Here is a 14,820-nt window from a genome sequence, read left to right on the forward strand (position 1 = left end):
TCTATTTCAGTTAATGTTCCATGTATACTCAAAAAGAATATGTATTCTGCTGTTGTTGGATGGAGTGTTATATGTGTAGATTACATCTAGTTGGTTGATGTATTTTGCAGTTATTTCATCTTGCTGATTTTCAAATTCTAGTTCTATTACTGAGATGAATGCTTCCTGATGAGAAATCTACAATTATTTGAAATGGTTTTCCCTTATAGGTAATACATTTTTTTCTGTTGGCTGTTTTCAAGATTTTTTTTTCTCCTTAGTTTTCAATGGTTTCATTATGGTATATCTGGGTATGAATTGCAGTGTATGCTGTTTGGTTTTGAATTAGTTGCATTATGTCTTTCACTAAATTTGGGAAGTTTTCAGTCATTATTTCTCTAAAAAAATTTTTTTAAGTAGGCTCCATGCCCAGCATGGAGCCCAATATGGGGTTTGAACTCATAACCCTGAGATCAAGACCTGAGCTGAGATCAAGAGTCAGATGCCTAACTGACTGAGCCACACAGGTGCCCCTCTCCAAATATTTTTTGGCAGTGCACTCATTCTCCTCTTCTTCTGGGACTCCAGTGACACCAGTCTTAGACCTTTTGTTATTGTGTCATAGGTGGTTGTGTTGCTGAGGCTGTGTTCATTTTTTTTTAAATCATTTTTTCTTGGGGAAGTTAAGATGGTAGAGAAGTAGAAGGATGTGAATTTCCATTGTCCTTCAAACACAGCTGTGTTGAGGTTAGAACACTTGGAACACCCAGGAAATCAGTCTAAGGAATGATAGAAAAATCTCCACAGGTGGAGGGAAACAGCTTGGTGGGACAGAGGTGCATGTATGCAAATTGGAGGAGACAAAATGGTGGCAGAAGGCACAGAGGGGAGGAAACCCCTTCTGTGAAGAGACAAAAGGGAGAGAAAGAGAGGCTATAGAAGTGCAGTATTGTGTTAGGACAAGAGAAAACACTCTCCGGACCATGGACTGAAAAACAAGAAATATGGAGAGTGCCAAGTTCTACTTTGCAAACAGCCTTAGGAGCCAAGATTGGAGTTTTCAAAAGTGCACAACTTTCTCCCGACTGGAGCCACCATTGTGCACATGCCTGGAAGGGAGGGGAACCAGCCCCAGGGCTCAATAACAATCTCAGGGGGGCACTGGGAGAGAACAGTCCCTTCTCTTGAGTACTGTGGGACAAGGGTATATTGCCCCCACAAGGACAAAAGACCCTACAGGCACCAGCCCATTGTGGTCTTTTATTGGCAGGACAGAGTGGTGCTACCCCAGATCCGGGTCTGTGAGGTGTGGTATCCTTTAACACATCAGTATTGAATCCCAGCTGAGTGTCTAGGAGGCACTGGAGACTGTGGAGCAGGGCAGACTGACCGTCAGCACTATTCTGTGAGGGCGGCCTGAACAACATGGTTTGAGACACTTGTCAGGGGAGGAGAGATAGGGGTGTCGCCATTTTCTCCCCATCACCAACACAGAAGGCAGGGTTCAGGGAACAGGACAGCAGCTCCCAGTGAAGGCAGGACCGCTTACACCAACCCCTGCCCCTCTGTGCCTGGTAATTGCTTATCTACCAGAGTGGGACTGTCACTGACCCAACCAGACAGCCTCTCCTCCAGACCAGCACAGCCACCAGTCCCAGGCACCAAGAGACAACTGTCCTGTGGTGTTTTGTTTTGTTTTGTTTTGTTTTGTTTTATATATTAGTCTCTCTCTCTCTCTCTCTCTCTCTCTCTCTCTCTCTCCTTTCTTTGTCTTCTCTTTTCCCTTCTTTTTCTTTCTATCCTCCTCTTTTTTCCTTCCCCCTTTGGAATCAGGCTCATAGATTCTGATTTGATTTTTGGTATATATATATATATATATATATATATATATATATATATATATATGTTTTTCTTTCTCTGTTTTGTTTGTTTATTGGTTTAATCAGGCATTTTTACTCTATTCTTTTTACACCTTTTCTGTATCTCCCTCTTCTTTATTTTCATTTCACTCTCTCTGTCTCTCTGGATTAATCCTTATAGTTTCTTTGATTCTCTACTTGGTCATTTTTTCCCACCCCTTTCATTTTTCTCTTTGTATGGTGTCAGGTGCCCGGCCCTTTCCTTTTTTTCCAGGGTTACTTCAACAAACAAGTCAAAGCATTCTTGGTGGAAGGTCCAAAGAATCCACCAATATGAGAAAGGAGAAGCTTTGTAGAACACTAACCAGTGGGCTAGTGCAGCCAAATATGCAACAATAGAGTGTCCACAACACACTTCAAAAAACACTTCCTGATGTGCCAGGCCCTGGACATTATATGACTGCTTTTTAGTATAGTAGTTCTTGCAGGTGAAGGACACATAACAAGCTATTAAAACACATAAAAGACAGAAGCCTAGCCAAAATGATGAAATAGAAGAATTCTCCTCAAAAGAAATTCCAGGAAGAAATTACAGCCAGAGAATTGGTCAAAACAGATATAAACAATATATCTGAACACAAATTTAGAATAATAGTCATAAGACAAATAGCTGAGTCTGAAAAAAGCATAGAAGACAGCAGAGAACCTATTGCTGCAGAGATCAAAGACCTAAGAAATAGTCACAATGAATAAAGAAATGTTATAAACTAGATACAGTGACAGTGAGGATGGAAGAAGCAGAGGAGAGAATAGGTGAAATAGAAGACAAAATTATCGAAAATGATGAAGCTGAAAAAAAGTGGGAAAGGAAATTACTAGACCACGAGGGGAGAATTAGAGACCTAAGTGATTCAATGAATCAAAATAATATCCATATCATACGAGTTCCAGAAGAAGAAGAAGGGAGAGGGGAAGAAGCTTTATTTGAACAATTATAGCTGAGAACTTCCTTAATCTGGGCAAGGAAACAGGCATCCAAGTCCAAGAGGCATAGAGAAGTCCCTTCAGAATCAACAAAAACAGATTAACACCATGACATATCACAGTGAAACCGGAAAAATACAAAAATAAAGGGAGAATTCTGAAAGCAGCTAGGGACAAACAGACCTTAACCTACAAGGGTAGACATAAGGGCAATAGAAGACATGTCCACTGAAACTTGGCAGGTCAGAAGGGAGAGGAAGGAAATATTCAATGGGCTGATAGGAAAAATGTGTAGCCAAGAATCCTTTATCCAGCAAGGCTGTCATTCAGAATAGAAGGAGAACTAAAGGCTTTCCGAGACAAACAAAAACTAAAGGAGTTAATGACCACTAAACAAGCCCTGCAGAAGATCCTAAGGGGGACTCTGAGTGGAAAGCAGCAAAGACTACAAAGGACCAAAGACATCACCACAAGCACAAAACCTACAGTTAACACAATGACACTAAATCCATATCTTTCAGTAATCACTCTGAATGTAAATGGACCAAATGCCCCAATCAAAAGACATAGGGTATCAGGATGGATAAAAAAGCAGATCCATCTGTATGCTGCCTCCAAGAGACAGCCTGAGGAAACCTTAAGATTGAAAGTGAGGGGATGGACAACCATCTATCATGCTACTAGATGTCAAAAGAAAGCTGGGTAGCCATACTTACATTAGACAAACTAGATTTTTAAACAAAGACTGTAAGAAGAGATGAAGAAGGGTATTATATAATTAGGGGTCTATCCATCAAGAAGTGCTAACAATTGTAAATGTTTATGCCCCCATTGTGGAGCACCCAAATATGTAAATGAATTAATCACAAACATAAATAAATCTATAGTTAATAATACTGTGATTGTAGGGGACTTTAATACTCCACTTACAGGAATGGACAGATCATCTAGGCAGAAAATCAATAGGGAAACAATGGCTCTGAATGACACATTGGACCAGGTGGACTTAACAGATATATTCAGAACATTTCATCCAAAAGCAACAGAATACACATTCTTGAGTGCACATAGAACATTCTCCAAAATAGATCACATACTAAGTCACAAAACAGCCCTTGACAAATATAAAAGGTTTGAGATCATAGCATGCATATTTTCAGATCACAATGCTATGAATCTTGAAATCAACCACAAGAAAATATTTGGAAAGCCCCCAAATACATGGAGGTGAAAGAACATCCCACTAAAGAATAAATGGGTCAACCAGGAAATTAAAGAAGAAATTAAAAAATATATTGAAGCAAATAAAAATCAAAACATGACAGTCCAAGCCCTTTGGGATGCAGCAAAGGCAGTCCTAAGAGGAAAATACATTGCAATTCAGGTTTATCTCAAGAAGCAAGAAAGATCCCAAATACACAACCTAACCCCACACCTAAAGGAACTAGAAAGGCAGCAGCAAAGAAAGCCCAAAGCCAGCAGAAGAGAAATATTAATGATTAGAGCACAAATAAATAATATAGAATCCAAAAAATAGTAGAACAGAGCAACGAAACTAAGAGCTGGTTTTTTGAAAGAATAAATCAAATTGATAAACCCCTAGCCAGATTTCTCAAAAAGAAAAGAGAGAGGACCCAATTAGATAAAATCGCAAATGAAAGAGAGATCACAACCAACACCATAGAAATACCAGAAATACAAATGATTATTAAGAATACTATGAAAAATTGAGGCACCTGGGTTTCACAGTCAGTTAAGCATCCAACTTTGGCTCAGGTCATGATCTTGCAGTTTTTGAGTTCAAGCCCCACGTCGGGCTCTGTGATGACAGCTCAGAGCCTGGAGGCTGCTTCAGATTCTGTGTCTCCCTCTCTCTCTGCCCCTCTCCACTTACTCACTGTCTCTCAAAAAAATAAATAAACATTAAAAAATTAAAAAAAGAATGCTATGAAAAATTATATGTCTACAAACTGGACAATATGGAAGAAATGGACAAATTCTTAGACACTCAGACACTACCAAAACTCAAACGGGAAGAAATAGAAAATTTGAACAGACCCATAACCAGCAAAGAAATTGAATCATTTATTAAAAATCTCTCAACAAATAAGAGTACTGGGCAAGATGCCTTCCCAGGGGAATTCTACCAGACATTTAAAGCACAGTTAACATTTTTCTCAGACTGTTCCAAAAAACAGAAATGGAAGGAAAGCTTCCAGACTTATTCTATGAAGCCAGCATTACCTTGATTCCCAAACAAGACAAAGACCACACTTAAAAGGGGAATTACAGACCAATATCCCTGATGAACATGGATTCAAAAATTATCAACAAGTTACTAGCAAATCTAACTCAACAGTATATTAAACGAATTACTCACCATGATCAAGGGGATTCATTCCAGGGCTGTAGGGTTGGTTCAAATCAATCAACATGATACATCACATTAGTAGAAGAAAGGATAAGAACCACATAATCCTGTCAATGGATGCAGAAAAAGTATTTGACAAGATATAGCATCCTTTCTTAATAAAAACCCTCAAAAAAGTTGGGATAGAAGGAACATAACTTAGCATCATAAGAGCCATATTTGAAAGGCCCACACTTAATGATCATACTCAATGGGGAAAAACTGAGAGTTTTTTCCCCTGAGATCACAACAGGATGTCCACTCTCATCACTGTTGTTTAACATGGTGTTGGAAGTCATAGCCCCAGCAATCAGAAAACAAAATGAAATAAAAGGCATCCAAATTGACAAGGAAGAAGTCAAGCTTTCACTCTTTGAAGATGGCATGATACAATACATGGAAAACCCAAAAGACTCCACCAAAAAACTACTAGAACTGACCCATGAATTCAGCAAAGTTGCAGGATATAAAATCAATGTACAGAAATTGGTTGCATATCTATACACCAATAATGAAGCAGAAAAAATAGAAATCAAGGAATCGATCCCATTTACAATTGCACCAAAAACATAAGAAATCTAGGAATACCTAACCGAAGAGGTAAAAGATCTATATGCTGAAAACTATAGAAAGCCTATGAAAGAAATTGAAGAAGACACAAAGAATTGGAAAAACATTCCATGCTCATGGACTGGAAGAACAAATATTGTTAAAAAGTTAATACACCTAAAGCAATCTACACATTCAGTGCAGTCCCAATCAAAATAGCGCCAGCATTCTTTATAGAGCTAGAACAAACAATCCTAAAATCTGTATTTTAAGACCCTGAATAGCCAAATTAATGTTGAAAAAGAAAACCAAAGCTGGGGACATCCCAGTCCTGGACTTTAGCCTGTATTACAAAGTTGTAATCATCAGAACAGTATGGTACTGGCACAAAAACAGACACATAGACCAATAGAGTAGAATAGAGAACCCAGAAATGGACCCAAAAATATATATGGCCAACTAATTTTTGTCAAAGCAGAAAAGATTATCCAATGGAAAAAAATACAGTCTCTTTAGAAAATGGTGCAGAGAGCTGGACGGCAACATGCAGAAGAATGAAACCGGACTGCTTTTTTACACAATACACAAAAATAAATTAAAAACGGATGAAAGGCCTAAATTTAAAACAGGAAGCCATCAAAATGCTACTGGAGAAAACAGGCAGCAATCTCTTTTATCTCAGCTGCAGCAACTTCTTACTTGACCTGTCTCTGAAGGCAAGGGAAATAAAAGCAAAAATGAACTATTAGGACCTCATCAAGATAAAAAAGATTCTGCATGGCAAAAGAAACAATCAACAAAACTAAAAGGCAACTGATGAAATGGGAGAAGATATTTGCAAATGACATATCAAATAAAGGGTTAGTATCAAAAATCTATAAAGAACTTACCAAACTCAACACCCGAAAAACAAATGATCCAGTAAAAAATGGGCAGACAATATTGATGAGGGAAACAAAGGGAAGAGAAATGTAGCTTAAATTAAATCTCTTTACAGCTGCAGCCCACTGATACACACCTGAAACATGCAGAGCATGACCTTCTTCAAAAACTCATGGCTGCCTTACTTCCTTAATGTTTTTGTTTCATTAAAGACTAAAAGTAACCTTATCTTAACAGTATCTAGCCCCTTAAGGTTCTAAAAGCCTTGCTTTCAAATTCCTTAGAGACTTACCCTATCCCTAACCACCACTAACTTAAAAGTATATAATCAGTCACTCCTCACAACCTCAGTGCAGCTCTTTTTGCCCATGGGTCCTGTCCCCAAGTTTTAATAAAATCACCTTTTTGCACCAAAGACATCTCAAGAATTCTTTCTTAGCTGTTTGCTCAAGGACCCTGTCAACATGAATAGACACTTTTCCAAAGAAGACATCCAGATGGCCAACAGAGACATGAAAAGATGCTCAATACTGCTCATTATCAGGGAAATACAAATCAAAACCACATTGAGATACCACCTCACACCAGTCAGAATGACTAAAATGAACAACTCAGGAAACAACAGATGTTGGTGAGGATGTGGAGAAAGGGGAACCCTCTTGCACTGTTGGTGGGAATGCAAACTGGTGCAGCCACTCTGGAAAACAGTGTGGATGTTCCTCAAAAATTAAAAATAGAATTACCCTACAACCCAGAAATAACACTAGTAGGAATTTATCCAAAGGATACATGAGTGCTGATTTGAAGGGGCACATGCACCCCAGTGTTTATAGCAGCGCTATAAATAATAGCCTAATTATGGAAAGAGCCCAAATCAGTTGTCCATCAACCAATGAATGGCTAAAGAAGAACTGGTGTGTGTGTGTGTGTGTGTGTGTGTGTGTGTGTGTGTGTGTGTATATATAGTACTCTGATGAAAAAGAATGAAATCTTGCCATTTGCAACAATGTGGATGGAATGGAGGGTATTATGCTAAGCAAAATAAGTCAGTCAGAGAAAGATGGATATCATATGATTTCACTCTTATGTGGAATTTGAGAAACTTAACAGATGACCATAGGGGAAGGGAAGGAATAAAAAGATAGAAACAGAGAGGGAGGCAAACTATAAGAGACTCAAGTACAGAGAACAAACTGAGGATTGATGGGGCTGGGGGATTGGTGGGTGGGGAAAATGGGTGATGGGCATTGAAGAGAGCACTTGTTGGGGTGAGCACTGGGTGTTGTATGTAAGTCATGAACCATGGGAATCTACTCCTGAAGCCAAGACTGCACTGTATGTTAGCTAACTTGACAATTTAAAAAAATCATTTTATCTGTTATTCAGATTGGATACTTTCTGTTGATCTATCTTCAAAGTCACTAACTTTTCCCCTTGTGTTTCCATTCTGATACTGAGATAGTATTTTGGCTCTTGTATTTTTCTGTTCTAAAATTTTCATTTGTTTCCTTTTTATGTCTTCCATTTATTTACTGAGACTTTTTACTTTTCCACTGCTTTCTAGAGTATTTGTGACTGGTCACTGGAGCTACTATAAAGTCATTGTCAGATCACTCCAACATCTGTGTCATCTTGGTGTTAGCATCTCTTGGTTTCCTTTTCCCACACAAGTTGAGATTTTTCTGGTTCTTCGAATACCAAATATTCAATTTTGGATTGTATTCTGGCTACTTTGAAGATTATGTTATGAAACTCTGGGTTTTATTTGAATTTCATCAAGAATGTTATTATTCTTGTTTTAGCAGGTAATCAACCCAATTAGGTTTGGGCCACTAGTTTCAACATGCTTTCAGTGGGTTGTGGTTTCTATGCCATTTCAGTTCTCACATCCTTTGCAATGCTGTTGGGATTTGTCTCATGTGTATGCCACCCATGGCCAATCTGTGATCTGAGCAGTTGTCTGTCTTTAGTTCAGTTCCCAAAGTATTTGGTATGCTGATTGGGATCAGATCCCCAAGTCTGCAGCTTAAAGGTGAGCCCAGGAGTTCAAACACAACTTTATGGTGTGGTTTCCCTGCACTCCCCTCTCCCTCTCCATGACCTCCGCAGTATTTTCTGTTTCTATAGGACTTCTGTTTCCAGACTTCAGGCAGAAAGCTGGCACTTTAACTGCCCCATTCTGCCACATGCTTCTCCAAGTGCACCCCTGTCTGGAGCCAAGAAATGGGAGAACAGGGAGAAGAAGAAAGCAATAGGATTTGGTTCCTGTTTCTTGGTACCACAGAGTCACTGATTGGACAGGAAGGGTTTATTTCTTCAGGGTTTGGGCAGTTGCAAGCTCCTTTTGTTTCCATTTCAGGATTGCTTGCAGGCTGGAATGCCAGAGAAAAAAGAAAAGAAAAAAATGGGAGATTTCACAGTTTCCCTGAACATTAACAATTCCCTATCCTTCCAATCAAGCCAGAACTAGAGGGCTTCCCCTGGAGATGTTTCTATCTTCAACCCACAACTCAGGCTGTGTTGAGTTCAGGCTGAGAGACACTGAAGGGGAAAAAAGAACAAAACATTGTCAGGTTGGTAGTACTTTGAATTCTGGTCTTCCCCATTCCACCTGCTACTGTTTACTTTTTAGACTCCTGTAATAGTTGCTTTAAGCATTTTTCCAGGCCTTATACTACATTCAGTGGGAGAGACAGGGTGGACCATGCTTATTTTATCTAATCCAAAACCACAAAGCCAAACAAAACTTCATGTCCAGATTGTTTTACTAGAAAGTTTTACCAAACAAATGATTTCATTCAAGGAGCAAATGATTTCATTCTTAATCAAGTTAATACATAGTGTAGAGAAGGAGGCTTCACTCTCAAACTCACTTTTTTGAGATTAAGCTTCATATTAAAATCTGACAAGGACAGAAGCAGAAAGAAAATTACAGGCTAATCTAATGCATCAACATAAATGTAAAACTTCAAAGCCAACTACTAGCAAACAGAATTCATCAAAATGAAAACAAGATAATACATAATGGCCAAAGTAAGTTTCCCAGGAATGCAAGTTTCATTTAAAATTAGGAAAACAATCACTAAAATGTACTACATCAACAGATAAAAATTAAAACATGATTATTTCAATATATGCATACAAGTATTTGATAAAGTCAACAACCATTCATCATACTAACAGTGAGTCCTCAAAAGTTTTCACATTAAGATTAGTAACAAGATAAGTAAGGGTGACCATTTATTGTACAGGAGGTATCCCTTACTAAACACAAAAAGGCAAAAATAGGACAAGAATTGGGAAAAAAGACACAAATGATCATTATTCACAGACAAGTGATGCCTAATGGATATAAAAGCTCCCAATGCACTCCCTGTGATTTGTAGGAAGTATGGGAGGATTTGGGAGGCATCTCTGACAAAGGAAAGAAGCCGACAGAGGAAATAAACCAGCAGGAAGAGGGGAGAATTCTCCTCCTTAAATTTCCAAAAACTGATATTGGAATGTGTTTTCTGCCCAGTGCCCATCTGTGAATATATGAACATACATACATAAATGACAAGAGCACAGAACGATACTAAAGAAAACATTGCCACACTAACAAAATTATATTTATTTTTTCATGCCTTTTTAAAGTCTTCATGCTTTATGCCTAGTTGTTACTTTGTTGTTGGGAAAGGCAATCCATCAAGGGTGGATTGCTCCCTGCAGGTTCTTTCTGAGTACGCCAAGAATGCTTGAATGCCCTTTGCCTGGGCTATTTCTCAGGGTTGTGTTTGCAGTGGGCAGCTTCAATAGATGAGTTAACATCTCTCCCCAAGAAAGAGCAAGCTTGTATCTGCTTTTTGTAAAAGCACTAAATCCCCCCAGCTCAGTGGGAGCTAAATTTTAACGCTCTGGTTGTGAAGGCATCCATGAAGTACCTTTTGCAGTGCCTTCATAGGACACGGGTGGCATGGGAAACCAACACAAAAGAATATGATAAGCTCTACCTACTGCTTTTTCTGTCAGTAATGAAGTCCTCTGTCTCTGGCCAAAAGTCTAATGTCTTCTGCCAGCATCCATGAAATAGGATGTAACAGACAAATAATTTGTTAGTTTGTAAGTAAGGTAAAATCCTAGAATTTGCTCAACTCTTGACAATTATATTGCCCTGGTTTACTTATTTTTTGTGTGCAACACTTTCCATGACCAGGTTTTATAGGTTGTGCATAAGGACATATAATTTTCCTGTTAAGTTTATAATGTTACATCAAAGTGATACAACATAATTTGCTTAATCAAATGAATATTTATGATTCTTTTCATTAAAAAATCTATAACAGTATTTTTTAAATAATTTCTTAGGATAAATTCCCAAGAATGAAGTTAAAGTATTAAATGTAATGAATATCTTCTTCACAAATCAAGATTATGACCTGAGCTGAAGATGGACGCTTAACCAACTGAGCCACCCAGGCGCCCTTGGGCTACTTATTTATTATGAAACCTTTACTCACATCATTAAATGTAGCGGTCTGATTCTAATCAGGAGACAGAGAGCACACAGTAGCGCAAACAGGAGTATAATATAAAGAACTATTGACTACAAGAAAAGAGTGACCACAAAATATAAGACAACTCTTTAAGGTTCCTTCAGGCTGAGGGAGAGAGTGCCACAGAAGGACAGACAGTGGTTGGTTCAAACCTGTTGGAGAAAGTATGGCTCAGCCCACACTTAGGATGGCTCAGCAAAGAAATTTGCTGGTTTGCTCACGCTGGTGTTGGACTGAAGTTGCTGGTGAGTAGTAGGCCCCCGGGGGATGCAGGCAAATGGGCAGCGTCTGCAAAAGGGGGCTCTGCTTTCCCTGCAGAGAGAACTATGGCAGCTTATTTGGCCTGTGGCAGGGCTCCTGCCAGCCCAGTATAGAGCTGGCCGTCACTATAAACCACCCAAGAGCCTCTTCCCCTGTCCTGGCCTGTCATCCCAGAGCCCTCTACCCCGGAAGCTTGCTTTAAAGGAGAAATGCTTAGGGGCGCCTGGGTGGCGCAGTCGGTTGAGCGTCCGACTTCAGCCAGGTCACGATCTCGCGGTCCGTGAGTTCGAGCCCCGTGTCAGGCTCTGGGCTGATGGCTCGGAGCCTGGAGCCTGTTTCCGATTCTGTGTCTCCCTCTCTCTCTGCCCCTCCCCCGTTCATGCTCTGTCTCTCTCTGTCCCAAAAATAAATAAACGTTGAAAAAAAAAATTTAAAGGAGAAATGCTTAAAGGGATTCTGTTCATCATGCTGCAGATGTTAAAGATGGCATTTGTGGCCAAGAGGCAATAAATTGATGACTGACACATTAAGTATATTCAACCAACTTTTCTGTAAGTTTTATTTAACCCCAGTCCCGTCCACCACTCTTTGGTGGGGTGACTGCATTGCAGGTTATCACCTAAAGTACCAGGGAGGTGTCCCGTGGGCGGGCTCTTCCTTCCCAACGCCTGTCAGTCTCTGGGCCCGCAGTGTCACCATCACTTGCCTTTCTTTGTCTGATGTGGCCTCAGGAGCAACATCTGAGGGGTGAGGACTTCAAATCCATGCAAGTGCAGCACATGGTGCTAAAGTCAGTCAGAAAATAACTGGTTAGAAGCCACTCCTCACATGTCCTCTGAGAAACAAACACCCCAAAGACTTTCCAGAAAGGTTAAATGCCTGTTAGCTAAAAATAAACTCCCCTTCAGTGTAAGGTCAGAAGCACTGGATATACAATGTTTCCTGTAATTAAGACACCTACGGCTTTGATTTCTGATTGTGGCAGGGACAAATTGTGGTCTAAGTATTAGTAAAGAGAGAAGACTGCTCCTATGGTGAGAAGCCTAAGGCCCTTCACTCTGTATTTCAGTTCTTAAAACCATTAACCAACCTCCTTTCTAAGCATGCATACTCTCCTCCTAGAAAGAATGCCTGTCTTCTACCTTGTGTATGTGAAGACCAGCCTTCCTGAAAGCAATTGTAGGATAAGTGCACTTTGCTTTAGATCCCCTGAGGGACCAGACTCTCCTTGGTATCCATCGCCTGGGTTGCAACCTCAGCATGGGTATATCCTGTTGCCATACAGCAGAAAACACAGTGCAAAAGGTTTGCCTTCCACTCCATCCAAAAGGATTCAATGAGTCAGCTCTCAGGGACCTCATTAGAAGGCATTGTCAGGGAGCATCAAGGTTTTTCACAGGTGCCAGAAAGAGAACAATTAGGGCAGGACAGGCTATCATCTCCCAAATCTGGTTTTATCTCTATATTCAGAATCAGCTCTTTTTTTTTTTTTTAATGTTTATTTATTTATTTCTGAGAGAGAGTGAGAGCAAGAAAGCCCACAATCCCTGGCAATGGCAACACCAAAGAGACCCAGTTAGCCAAAAAGACATGAACACTTGAGTTTGGTGGAAACCCTGTACACAGAGCTCATCTTTACTTTATCTAAAGATGAACTGATAATTACTCAGAATCAGTCCAGCCATCCTCTTTCACCAAGCAGATCAGACAGATTTGACAGAAATTAGGCTATTTCCCCTCCCCCTGTTCTAAAGGGGCCACATCCAATGTGGTCATAGTAATGGGATTCCCTAGCAAGAGCCTCTTTATCAGATGTTCAGGGAAGGCTGTCGGTAGCTATGCTGGGCACTGGCTCTGGCGGGGGGGGGGGGCTGTCCTCTGCTCAAGCATGGGACAAATCAAGGATCCCATCAAGGGAGGGACCACAATAGAGTGCAAAATGGTCTTTCCTTTTTCCATGCTTGGAATAATAGGTGGCTGGCCATCCTGGGCTTGATCTGCATAAGGTTCTAAAGTGCTATGTTAAAGGCTATGTTCCTATACTGGGTTTATATACTTGTATGAGACCTACTGTACGCCCACAGATGCCTCCACCTAAGCATTCACACTGACCAGCCTACAGCTTCAATACTGGGAGTCGGTCATGCAAGGTATTCTGTGGGTGAGGGCCATGTGTGTGGATATGAACATATCTCAGACTCCACTTGCAGTGTGGGAGGCAGCACAGCACAGAGGTTAAGAGCCTGGGCCCTTTGGCAGCAGACCCAGGGTGTGATCCTAGTTCCCAAATTCATTAATTGGGCTATTTTCTTTCTCTCTAGCATGGCCCCACCCCTCTTCTGTCTACAAGAATACTACTAACAGTCCCTACTTCCTAACCCTGTTGTATGGCTCAAATGACACACTTCTATAGAGTCTGTAGCACAGTGTAGAGCAATGAGTAAGCATTCTACAAATGTTAGACACTGTTATGATCAGTGGCCAATGAAACAATGAGCTTACCTTCTGGGCTAGGTGTCTGGGAACCCTCTGGGAGTGAAGCTGGAAGGCACCCATTCATCCAGTGTTAGAGGAAGACACAGAGTCCCCAGGCTCACTCCAGGACCTACCACCAGAGGGAAGCAAATGCACAGCCTGCTGTCTTCGCAGATCCAGTGGAGACCACAGTACTTGGGAGCATCAAATTGTCAGCTCTAGGAGCTTCACCAGGTGTTGGTTTAGATGGAGAAGGGCTTGGGGGCCCCGTTCACTTTCTGCAAGCACACACACATAGTGCTCGAGGATCCTGCAGTATACATTGCGTGGCTTCACCGCTCAGACCCGGCCAAGCCATGTGATTAGTCAATGCTTTGGGGAAGTGTTGACTCACTCAGGCCACAACAACAAAAAAAGGAGCATGTGACAATCATCAGAGTACACAAAGACAGTGAAGATTTTCCTTTCATTCTCCAGACTCGTCATGTAGATTGCTTGCTGTGAACCCAAATGACCCTTGATAATCTTGCCTTGGCAACACCAGGTCCAAGTTGGCTTGCAGTGTGGTCATGGAAGGAGCAGGGATAACATGAAGATAACCACAGGGGACAAAAGACCCTCTACCCATATTTAACCTGGAGTCTCAATTTAAAATTTGTGATCTTTTGTGGTTCTGACTACAGCAGTCAGTTGTGTGAGTATCATTTCTATGTGTCTTACACTACACTGCAATCAGAAGGGACAACAAACTTGAGATATCACCAGATTGGCTTCCTGAATCTTCTCTTTCTTCTCAATTATAGCTCTGACCAAAGACCTCTTCTTATAGCCTCCACCTGCTTCAACTCATACTTGAAGAGTCTGGGGCTCCAGAGAGATCCTGGGG

General features: G+C 40.6%; 1 long non-coding RNA gene across 1 annotated transcript; it reads right to left on the minus strand.

The window, feature by feature from the left end:
• Positions 1–11,990: 11,990 nt before the first annotated feature.
• On the minus strand, positions 11,991–14,429 carry LOC115513652. Its single transcript, XR_003968779.1, has 2 exons — positions 13,962–14,429; positions 11,991–12,244 (listed from the first exon to the last, which is right to left on the minus strand). It is a non-coding gene; the product is annotated as an uncharacterized LOC115513652 (long non-coding RNA).
• Between the last annotated feature and the right edge of the window lie 391 nt (positions 14,430–14,820).

This window comes from Lynx canadensis, chromosome B2, assembly GCF_007474595.2.
Source record: "Lynx canadensis isolate LIC74 chromosome B2, mLynCan4.pri.v2, whole genome shotgun sequence".
Taxonomy (NCBI): domain Eukaryota; kingdom Metazoa; phylum Chordata; class Mammalia; order Carnivora; family Felidae; genus Lynx; species Lynx canadensis.